This window comes from Mobula hypostoma, chromosome 10 (genome assembly GCF_963921235.1).
Source record: "Mobula hypostoma chromosome 10, sMobHyp1.1, whole genome shotgun sequence".
Lineage (NCBI taxonomy): Eukaryota > Metazoa > Chordata > Chondrichthyes > Myliobatiformes > Myliobatidae > Mobula > Mobula hypostoma.
In genome coordinates, this window is record NC_086106.1 from 27,472,883 (window position 1) to 27,485,010 (window position 12,128).

Consider the following 12,128-nt stretch of genomic DNA (forward strand, 5'->3'; position numbering starts at 1 on the left):
GGAGAGAGAGAGAAAAAAAAACCAAGTGCAGCACATTAGCTCCTCTGTCTCTGGCCCCTTGACCTTCCTTCACCTTAACTGTTTTGATTACTGGCAAGGCCCCCTTGCCTTCAGCCTCTCAACCACACCTACCTCCTGGCTCAATGTTTACAGCTGTCAGACTGCATCTGTCGAACCACAGGTACACGTCTCTTCCTCCCTCCTCCACCCCCACAGTGATTCACCTGACACTGCCAAGTGCCAACATTAACACAATATGCTGCACTGGCGGTCTCACAGCAGTGACAGTGTGGGGTGTCGCAGCAGAGTCACACTGCTATCTGGCCTCATGTGACGAAGGCATCCAAGTCTACAGATCTCACTGATCCAAGATGTAGCCTGGACTCCTTTTCACATGCAAGATCGGCTTCGGAACACCTCACTCCACTGCAGGACTACTGAGCCCATTTTGGATGCTGAGGAGGCAAAGGGTACCACCAGCCCCCTAGGGGTCTGGCACAGAGGAGAATGTGGTAGGAATTATTTGGTCTAGGGTCATCAGGCGACACTCCACACTAGGCTGTGTTGAAGCAGGAGGGAGAAGCCATGCCTGTTTTTCTCTCAGTAACACTGCCCATGGGCGTAAGCCCTGCACTCCAGAGCAACCCCAGGACCGCACAGGGCTCCCCTAAGCTGAGGGAACATCCTGCTGGAGGTGGAACGAGTGAACGAGTGTAGGAGTAGAGGAATGACACCTCAGCTTTAGCAACGAACACTGTCCAAACAGCGACCATCACTATAAAACAGCTATGAGGCAGGCTTCCAGGAACCTTTTACACAAGAGATCAGGAAGTCCAGGCAACTGTGCAAGATACAGACGACTTTTCTTAAACCAGGGTGTCAATGAAATACAAAGGCAAGCCCTTTAAGCCTGCTCCACATTTCAAAAGGATGAAGGCTCAGCTTCTACTTCAGCCCCATTTTTCATTCCGACTGCTACAGCAGACGCATGTCACTCGCAAACTTCAAATTACCTCAGTGACCAAGTGTAGCAACCACCCCACCATTGGGGACAGAATTCCAGAGATTCACATCCCCTCTGGGCAAAGGGTATCTCCCCCATTTCCATCCTAAATGGCCAAACTTCTTTTCCCAAGACTCTTCCCTGGATGCCCCAGCTAGTGCAAGTATTAAACCTCCAATGTCAATGAGGCCCTTTGTTATTTTTCAGAGCTATCCATCCATTCAAGACCTTACTGAAATGTGGAACAGCTCTCAAAGTGGTTTGATGCCATAACAGCACAGAATTTACAGGTCATCCTGCTCAAATGGGGTCCTTGCTATTTAAACCTCCTCTCCATCCTCCCAACTGATGAACACCATCCTTCCTGCTCCCCTTACAGCGCTCTGAGTCCACACTGCAACTTGTGAAGAGGCACAAGGTGGCAGGCACTGGAACCTGGAGCAAAGAACAAATTGCTGGGGGAAACTCAGCTGTTTGGGCAGCATCCACTCAGGGAAATGGATGCTTCTAGTCAGGACTTTCTCTAGACTGTCCATTACCCCATCTGCCCCACCGAGCTCCCCCAGCAGCGTATTGTTTTTGCTTCAGTTTCCCAATTCTCTACGCTCTTCAGGAATCATTGAAGGAACAGTCTTTGGGATGGGAAATCCAAGTAATCGGGCAGCGTCTGTGGAGGGAGGAAGGTAGAGGCGATGTTTCAGGTTTGTGACTGTCCCACACTGGAGAGCCAGGCATAGGCGAAGAGTTGACAGCCTAAAAGATCGTCTCCATTTTGCTCCTGGCTCAATATTTGCAACTTTCTCCGTGCTTCAGACCTGTGGGACTTTGCCTTGTGATCGTCAGGAGAAATGGAAGGGGGGGGGTGGAGGGGCAGTGAAATGGGGTCTTACAAATTAGGAGAGGAGTATACAGGGTAATTCAGGCATCATCTTTCCTTGCCACACAGGATTGGCTGGGAGGGATGGGAAGGGGCAACCCCACCCTGTTCACTTGGTGACATCCCTCAGCCCCTGGCTGCCAATCCTTGCAAGGATTAGAAATGGTCAGCTAATTTGTTAACCCCTCCCCTTCACCACCATTTATGATCATGTGCCTCAGTTTCCCATTCTACCCCACTACCCTCACTTTCTCCAACATACAGAAAAGTACAATTTTTGGAATTAACTCTTTTGGTTCAGCACCTCAGGAAAAACTTAATTCTCAACCGCCCCCCCAAGCCCATGACCATCGTCATACCCAGACCGCAGTTGAGGCAAGTAGCTTCCCTGCATCCACTTTGTTGAGCCTTGGTAAGAACTTTTTTGCAAGATCAATTATATCCATTCCCATTCCAAGTCTGCTCATTCTCTCCCCCACTGCAAACCCAGCAGCCTGAGACATTCACTCCCCCCAAGCAGGTCTGCGTTTGGACAAAGGAACTGCACACACACTGCTCCAGCTGAGGGCTGAACAGGGCCACATGTCTCGGTAGTGAGATGTTTCCAATGCTGTACTCAAACCCTCACACTATTTACATTCCTAATCACTTGCTACACCTTCAGATGAGGAAAATACACATTTGAACACAAATGTTACCCAATCTGTCGTTGAAAAAACACACCCCTTCTGAACAAGCCTCATTTTCTTCCCCCCCATATCCCACCTGACATGTCCACGTCCGCACCCTCTTTTACAATCTTCTCCCTACTCACAATCCCACCCAGTCAGTAGCATCAGGACACTTGGGAGTTTGGATTTCTCCAAGACTCATCACAGCTGGGACTCGGGCACTGTCACTAACAGTACAACCTGTTAACTCCGAGTAAACATACACTGCTCTTTGCTTCCTGTCCGGTAACTAATTCTCAACCTACACAACCTCAATTCCTTGTGCTCCAACCTAATTGATCAAACTCAAAAGACCATATCAAAAACCTGGATACAGGTCCTCCCCCATGTTACAAATGCACAACTGGATACAGGTCCTCCCCAGGTCACAAATGCACAACTGGATACAGGCCCTCCCCCACGTTACAAATGCACAACTGGATACAGGCCCTCCCCCACGTTACAAATGCACAACTGGATACAGGCCCTCCCCCACGTTACAAATGCACAACTGGACACAGGTCCTCCCCCACGTTACAAATGCACAACTGGACACAGGTCCTCCCCCACATTACAAATGCACAACTGGATACAGGTCCTCCCCCACGTTACAAATGCACAACTGGATACAGGTCCTCCCCCACGTTACAAATGCACAACTGGATACAGGTCCTCGCCCAGCTTACAAATGCACAACTGGACACAGGTCCTCCCCCACATTACAAATGCACAACTGGATACAGGTCCTCCCCCACATTACAAATGCACAACTGGATACAGGTCCTCCCCCACGTTACAAATGCACAACTGGATACAGGTCCTCCCCCACGTTACAAATGCACAACTGGACACAGGTCCTCCCCCACGTTACAAATGCACAACTGGATACAGGTCCTCCCCCACGTTACAAATGCACAACTGGATACAGGTCCTCCCCCACGTTACAAATGCACAACTGGATACAGGTCCTCCCCCACATTACAAATGCACAACTGGACACAGGTCCTCCCCCACGTTACAAATGCACAACTGGATACAGGTCCTCCCCCACGTTACAAATGCACAACTGGACACAGGTCCTCCCCCACGTTACAAATGCACAACTGGACACAGGTCCATCCCCACGTTACAAATGCACAACTGGATGCAGGTCCTCCCCCACGTTACAAATGCACAACTGGATACAGGTCCATCCCCACGTTACAAATGCACAACTGGATGCAGGTCCTCCCCTAGGTTACAAATTGTTCTGGAGCTTGTACATGTGAACAAGTGCTTGAGAGTACAGTGGGATAGATTTGAGGGTTGTAGCATCTTCTGCCAGCTAGGTATTCTTCGCAGCCGGATTCCTGACTTGCAAACAGTTTGGGTTACGAAGAGATCTCACGAGTGGAATGTTTCTCTGGGGAAGGCCTGTACACCATTTCCAGTCCCCACCCAGCTTCTCATCACAACCCAGAATGCTCCAGCACTTCAGGCAAACATAATTTTCTCTTCCTGAATCAATGCTAGCCCTTATTCCCTGTGTCAGTACAGAGGCAGAGGAATAGTCAGAGATGCACAGAAATTGCCCCTTCAGCCCACCAAGGCCATGCTAGCCCTCAACCACCCATTTACACAATCAAATTTACACAATCAAAACTCCAACGGCACAGAAATAATTTTATTTTTTTATCCTCCCAACATTCCCACCAACCTCTCCCCCTCCCCCCACCCGCCAGAACACAATTTACAGCACAATTAACCCCCTGACCTGCATACATTTGGGATGTGGGAGGAAACCAAGCACAATTTCAGGGTGAACGTGCGAACTCCACGCACAGAAAGAGTGACCGAGGCCAGGACTGGACCCAGGTCTTTGCCACTGGTAGGCAGCAATTCTGTGGTTCAATACTTAGCAAAACACCACTCCAAACACATGGAGCCACAGAGACTGGAATATGGGAAGAATAGAAATGAACTGCTAGAGGAACTCAGTGGGCCAGACAGCATCTATGGAGGGAAATGTACCCTTTGCCTGGAGGGTAAAGGGGAGATAACCTCCTATCCACCCTTTCAGAGCACTTACCCAGGAGCCAGTAGAACAGGGTCCCCTTTAACACCGATTCCTCAAAGGCCTTTTCTTACATCAGCCACGCACCCTTCAATTCCCTCCACAGGCTATGTATCTCCTTGCTTACCCTGGGAATGCTTGCGAGAAGAGCAATATGCAGACTGTGCACTGTTAGAATGGCATAGTCTTTCTGCTCAAATTTGAGCTCTGCAGTCTAACCCAGCTGAGGATCAATGTCAGTCTGCAGTTGGATAGTGCCCCCACCCAACCCCACCTGTGCACCTCCATCACTGCGAATCACAAACTCCAACGGCACAGAAACAGTCCCTTCTGCCTGACTTGTCCTTACCAAATGCAGTATCAATCTACACCAATCCCATATGCCTGCTTATCTTTCTAAGATTTTCCCACCCAAACACCTTTCAAACATTGTAACTGTACCCATGTCCTCTGGCAGTTCATTCCAGATAACCAGCCTCTGTGAAAGAACTTACCACTCAGGTCTCCTTTGAATTTTCCATCCTCATGCATACCTGTGCCCTCTGGCTCTAGATTCCTGTACCGCAGGGAGAAAGGAAACACACACAAAATGCTGGAGGAACCCAGCAGGCCAGGCAGCAACTATGGAAGAGAGTAGTCAGTTGACATTTTGGGCCGAGGTATTCACGAAGAGATTTCCAAGGATGCTGCCCGGCCTGCTGAGTTCCTCCAGCATTGTGTGTTGCTTTCGATTTCCAGCAGATTTTCTCGTGTTTGTGGCCCTCAGGATGAAAAATCTATTCATCTCATCTACGATTCTCATGATTTTATGAACCTCTATTAGGCCATCCCTCAGCCTCTTGCATTCTGGCGAGAATAACCACAGCTTGTCAATCTTTTTCTTGTAACTACAGCCCTGCATTCCAGGCAATCCCTGTGGAGTGGCAACCCAAATTACAGGCAGAACTCCAAAAGTGCTGGAACTGGAAAGAGATTCCAAGCCTGGGCAACACACTCTGTAAGCAGGTGGCTTACTGTACTGACCAGAGCCAGTACAGTTGCTTTTCCCAGAGTTCCGGTATGACCTTGGTTTGATCCAAACACGTGGAATCTGAATGCTCTCTCTGTGATGGATCTCCTGGGTGCTCAGATTTCCTCTCACAGCGCAAAGGCGGGTAGGTTACAGCCGTTGAGAGATACAGCAATGGAAACAGGTCCTTTTCCCAGGCATGTGCAATGACCATCATTTACACTAAACCAAAACCAACTTTAATGTTCTGTTCTTAATTGGCTTTGCAAATCATCCAGTGTACACAGGTGCAAGGAGAATGTGTCTGCATGTGTGTCAGGGGTGGGGGGAGAGAAGAGGAGTTCTTGAGCATGAGAGAACAGGATATGAGGTAACAAAAGTGGGGGGAGGGTGGGAGAAAGAATGCAACTACTGTGAGTCAGCATTAATTCAACTAGCTGAATGGCCTCCCTCTGTCCAAAGGAAGAGGTTTCTATTAAACCTTTCAGTCTGGGAAAGCTTCCAGTCACTGGGTTACACCTGATGTCCAGTCACGGTTAAAGAATTAGTAGCCAATGCATACACACAGCAAGATCTTACACAGAGGGAATAAGTCTTTGCCAGGAATACCAGCCGTATGATCTGCAGCTTGGACATTGGATATTCAATGTAATGGGCTATCACCAGCACCCTTTCAACATGCAAGATGTCTCCAACCCTGCCTCATCTATCCACAGCTAACATTTCTTTCTATAGTACACCTCCAGCAATCTTGCACCCTCAGGGCCATAGAGGTACTACACCTGCATTTTTACCATAATACTGGATGTTAACCTTAGGAAAAAAATGGGTTTCCCTGGGTGCTGCAGTTTCTTCCCACATAAACACATGAAGGGTCAGTATGTTAACAATTAGTGTGTGAATTGTGTTCCGTATGGACAAGGAATAGAATCGTGATTCTGCCCTGAAGGGCCTACTTCAATGCTGCATGATTCTTTGATCCTGGATAATTTTAAGGGCTCTTCAGGCTCCCTCTTAGTGTTCACCTCTCTCTCTCTCGGAAACTACTTCACACTCAGTTCCAGCATGAATCTTGCTAGGAACCTGTTTCAAACAACATTTGAATTTCTTTTTAAGGTGGTGGAGTTCAGAAATGGTCAGCCGTCAAGTGGTTAGAGCCACTGCCTCACAGCTCTAGCAATCCAAGTTGAATTCTGACCACTGCTGCGGCCAGTGTGGGGTTTGCACATCCTTCCAGACACTTTGTAGGATTCCCACCCCACGGACCAACTGGGTCACAATATCTGTGAGACATCAGACTGTTGTGAATTGCCTCCAGCATGTGGGCGAGGGATAGGATCTGGGAGGAGTTGATAAGAGTGTACAACATGGGAATAATGTGTGGTTAATGGTCAGCATGGACCCAATGGGCTGAAGGGTCTTCTTCCATGTTGTACCACAAGGGAAACCTTAGTTGTCTTTGCAGTAGCAGGAAGTGAGAGCTCCTTTTGGGGGAAGCAACACCCCTGACAGTGAAGTGTGCCCTCAGCACTCCTTGGGAGAATTGGGTCACAGGCCGAGTGCCTGATTGAGTACAGTGACAAGGAAACAGGCCCATCAGCAAGAACTCACTCGCCCCACTCCCATTCCTATCAACTCCCCCAGACTGTCCGCACACAAAGGGAGAAGGAGGTAAAACAATTTACAGAGGCCAATTAACACACTGACCTGTGTCTGGCGCTCCTGAGGGAAACCCACGGGATCACAGGGAGAACGTGCAAGCTCCACGCACTAACAAGAGGTCAGGATTGCACCCAAGGTCTCTGGAGTTGTGAAGCTGTGCTCGATCACTGCTGCCCATTTAATCTGAGGCCTGAAACAGAACTACAGCCACAGCACCTAAGGAAAGGGGTCCTGAAATGCACTCAGAATCACAGTTGGGTGCAGCTTCAGTTGGCTGAGATAAGGAATAATAGGCGCCCTAGAGAGCTGCATGCTGGGATCTAGTTTCCCATGGTGTGCAGGTGTGACAGCGGGCAGCAGGAGGAAAGTGGATTAATGTATGATGAAAGAAACCTTGCGAGGCCCTGAGAAGGTGAAAGTTCCACTGTGGGGTGGAACTGGAAGGCTGCTCTGGTAGCAAGTTGGCACAGACACAAAGGAGCTGACTGACCTCCCAACTGTGTTAAAAATGTAGAGAACAAGAAACCCACAGTGTGGAATCTGATCGAGTGGTACCAGAGAACAGCTGGGCAGTGAGTTGAACAATGCACTCCCCCACCCCAGCTTTGCCTTTAACACAGGCCTTCACAGACATCTCCAGAGTGTGGAGTCAAATACAGGTGACGCATGCGCACATCATCAGAAAAGGATAATGAAGGACTGGGCTCGACTCATGAGCCTGGGGTTGTGGCTCAGAACATTCAGTTCTGCAATAAGCTCACGGCTGCAAGGCAGCTACAGCCACAGCCACTGAGCAAGCTGAGAGCTGCCACTGGGCAAAAGGTAGCTCCTACTGGCTGGGGTGAGGGGCAGCTCCTCAGTGACATTGGCATGAATGGTGGCAACCCTGAGCTGCTGGAATAGTGAAAGGAGCTGGCCAAATGCAAGCTTTTTTGATTGTGCAGGATGGGGAAGGGGTTGTTTTTCCAATGGCAGGTGCTCTGCTGGAGCTTCTAAGTAACAGACAGGAAGTACAGGTTGCAGATGCCAGTGCCACAGTGGTGGGAGCACAGGGTTTCAGTTCTGCAGCTCCAACCTGCCCCACAGGTCATATGCTCCTGTTCACCCTTCGCTAAAACACGCTGCTTTGCAGACCGTAGGGTTCATTCCCATTTCATAAGTTTCTATTAGATTCTCTCTCATTCTTTGATGGAATTCAGAAGAATGAGAGGGGATCTCAGTGAAACAAAATTATGACAAGGATAGATATGATAGAGGCAGGGAAGTTTTTCCCACCGGTGGGAGAGTCTGGAACAATCAAGATTCAGGGAGACAGATTTAGGACAGAGATGAGGAGAAATTACTTTTCTTGGAGAGTAGCGAATGTGTGGAATTCTCTGCCCAGGGAGGCAGCAGAAGCTACCTTATTAATTCTATTGAGAACAGTTAAGATAAATGTCTACACAGAAGGGAAAATGCAGGTAAGTGCAACTGAGTCCACGGCTGGAACAGCCATGATCTTATTGCATAGCACAGCAGACTCAACAGGCCAGATGGCCGACAACTGCTAATTCTTACATCCTTTAGTTCTCCCGCACCAACAGCGGGAAATGATGTACTGCCCAATGCACCTCCCTCAAATACATCAAGGACGCTAGCTGATTTTGGGGGAGGGGAGGCTTGAGGCACACACCTCTCCACGGGCAATACAAACATGTTCACAACATGTGAAAGCAGAAGGCCATTTGACCCCTCAAGCCTGTGCTATCATTCAGGACAATCATGGCTGATGCATGCTGACCTCAACTCCTCTTATGTGCCAGATCCACCCTGCCTGCAATTTTTCATCTGTTTATCATCTTCTTAAATATATCTAATGATCTGACCTCCTCCACCCTTTGAAAAGTGTTTATTAGTTTGCATCTTTGTTCCCTTGTTTGTGTCTCTCCCATAAAACCTCGACACCACTGTCGCCTCAAGATCTTTTACTTTGCAGTAAGGTCACCTGAGTCTTCTAAACTCCAAATACAGATCCAGCCTCTCTTGGCAGGACAATCTTCTCATCCCAGGAATTAACTTGGAAAGAACTTAGCAAGCCAGGCAGCATCTACAGAAAAGGGTAAACAGTCCTGATGAAGGGTCTCAGCCTGAAACATTGACTGTTTGCTCTTTTCCACAGATGCTGCTCTGATTTCCAGTATCTTCTGATTTTCTCATGTTTGGTGAATCTGGCGTCTGCACGAGATACAGCTTTAACATGCCCTTCCTAAAGCAGTTATTTACTGCAAAACACACCCTCCTCTCCACCTCTTTCCCATCACTGTAGGTTCACCTGTCAAGTTTAAGTGTACTTAATACAGAGGAAATTCAAGTGTGGCCGCACAACATAAGGGATAAAGCTTTGCAATGGGGTATTTAATATTTTGTTCTCCCTGCACCTCAATCTGCAAAGAGGATCACATGGATCCCCACAGCCAAGCAAAGAGTGGGCAAACGATCATGTGTAGGCAATGCTCAGGCAAGTTCTTCCACTTCCACACAAGCTCTACCCTCCCCAACAAAACTCACATCAGCTGGACAGAATTAGGGCAAGGGGAGGGGAGGGGCATTAGGAAAGGATAGGAATATGTAACAGAGAGGTGTAGCAGTATTTAAAGGGGTCATAGTGGGAGCTCTATTATACTTGTCTTATACCTCAACTACGTAAATCTTACAATAAACAAATGGGAGATCAGAAGTGCAAAACTGATTAAGATGGTGAGATGGGGGAAGAAGAGTGTGGTGGTGGTGATGGAGGATGAGGGGAGGAGGAAGAGGAACAGAATAAACGCAACATTGTAACTAAATCAAAGGTGTAAGTCAAGGATGCTAATGGTAGGGTGCTGTAAGTGGTGAGGGTGTGAGGTTGAGGAATGAGAGGATTGATAACCCAATGCCTTGCTTATTTGGAACTAGAACAGAGAAGAGGAGGAAATTGAGAGGGCCTTGTGTCAGCAACAGTTCCTTGACCAAATCACACCTCATGGATGTTGCCTAGCCACTACCTGAGCCAGTGTGATACCTGCAGTCTCCTCTTCATCAACACCCACAGCCTCTCTGCGACTACCCCTCTCTTGCTTCCTTTGAATCAAGAACAGGTAGATTTTTCTCCAGTTCAATTCCTTATTAAGATCACCACCGATTTGACTAACCTCAACTCCGCATCCCCGCCCCTCACTTACAGAATACACCTCCCTCTGCTTGAAAACTTTCATAGCCTCTGCTCCTCGTGTGTGTGTGTGTGTGTGTGTGTGTGTGTGTTCCCAAGACCCACTACTGAGTGTGTGTGTGTGTGGGTGGGTGGGGGGCTTCCACCGGTCTCCTGCAATGTTTAAATAGAGATCCATTCTCCTGCAGGTGGAAACATCCTCTCCATGTCCATCCTGTCGAGATATCACCTTCACACAACGTGAAGGACTCTGGGCAAGCGAACTGCAAAAGCCTGCCACGCACACAGCTCGATCAAATCCATATGCAGGTGGGCAAATCATCCTTCCACCTAGACAGTCTGCCATCAAGCAGCAATAGCTGTTCTTGTTATAGGGACAGCAACAAGGATAGAGTGGACTTCCAGAGGGCACAGCCTCAGAATACAAGAACATCCCTTTAAAACAGAGACGTGGAGGAATTTCTTAACCAGAGGGTGGTGAATCTCTGCAATTCATTGACATAGAAGACAGTGAAGGCCAAGTCATTGGGTATAGTTAAAACAAAAGTTCGCAGGTTCTTGATTAGTAAGGGACTCAAGTGTTATGTGAAGACAGAATGGGCATGAAGGGAAAGAATGAATGAGCCATCTTCAAACCTGACAACAACCTTATGGGCTGTTATGGGCCTAATTCTGCTACATCTTAAGGCCTTATTGACACATACCTTGTGCTGGTAAATGGCATGAGTGTACTTGATGGACAGCATGCACTTGGTATGAAGGGCTGTCTTCTCTGCAGTGGTTATTAGGGGAGTTGGGAGTTTATTGTTTATGGCAATTTCAACACATAGTAGCCGGCAGCTCTCTATTCCCTCTCCACTACCACCTCACTACCCCGTCAAAACATCCTCCTCCTCCACTTAGTCTTTCTTGGACAATCAGCCTCTCCTTACCCTGTCTCCTCTCCAAAGTCTGGGGCACATGACGGCCTTCTGTCAGCTTGAAACCCTCATGCACTTGCTGCGTCCCTCTCCCCCTGACCTGTGACACCTGCCTGGCAAATCCATTATACACAAGTCACCACACTCACCTTCCATGAACATGGAAAAGGGGTGGCACCAAAGGCCATAACCCCAGGGGGATGGGGATGGGGGGGGGGGTCTCCTCTTCTCAACTGCACCCAAAGACTTAATTGTTTTGTTATTTTTAACAAGACTTGCTTGTGTTTCAAGAGCAAACCCATTTTCTGATGGAATATCTACACAGCAAAACAGGCATCAGCCTTAGGCTGATAACCCTCCTCACATCAACTGGGATCTGATGAAGTGTTGCAGTCAGACATCCTTCCCACAAATCCAGCTGCTCTATCTGTCAGGAGGCAAACAACCTGTGCTTACAGGCACTCTCCCAGCTGATCAAATTCCTTCTGTTGCCCATGGCTCAATGATTCTGTGCCCCTCTCTCATCCCACAGGGACTTGGGCAATGGTCAGCATGTCCCACCCTAGCCTGAGAGTTGGAACTGACACAGATTATCTTTGTCAATGGGCCTTTAAAAGCTCTCTTCAAAAAGGTGATGGGCTGGTGGGGCTCTCCCATACCTTAGCCAATTTTCACCCCTCCCCTCATTCAGAGGCGAAAACGTGGAC

General features: G+C 48.4%; 1 protein-coding gene across 2 annotated transcripts in view; it reads right to left on the bottom strand.

Annotated features, from left to right (window-relative positions):
• The window catches only part of hnrnpc (heterogeneous nuclear ribonucleoprotein C), a 31,032-nt gene that overhangs the window by 11,300 nt on the left and 7,604 nt on the right, over positions 1-12,128 (bottom strand). The window lies entirely within an intron of this gene.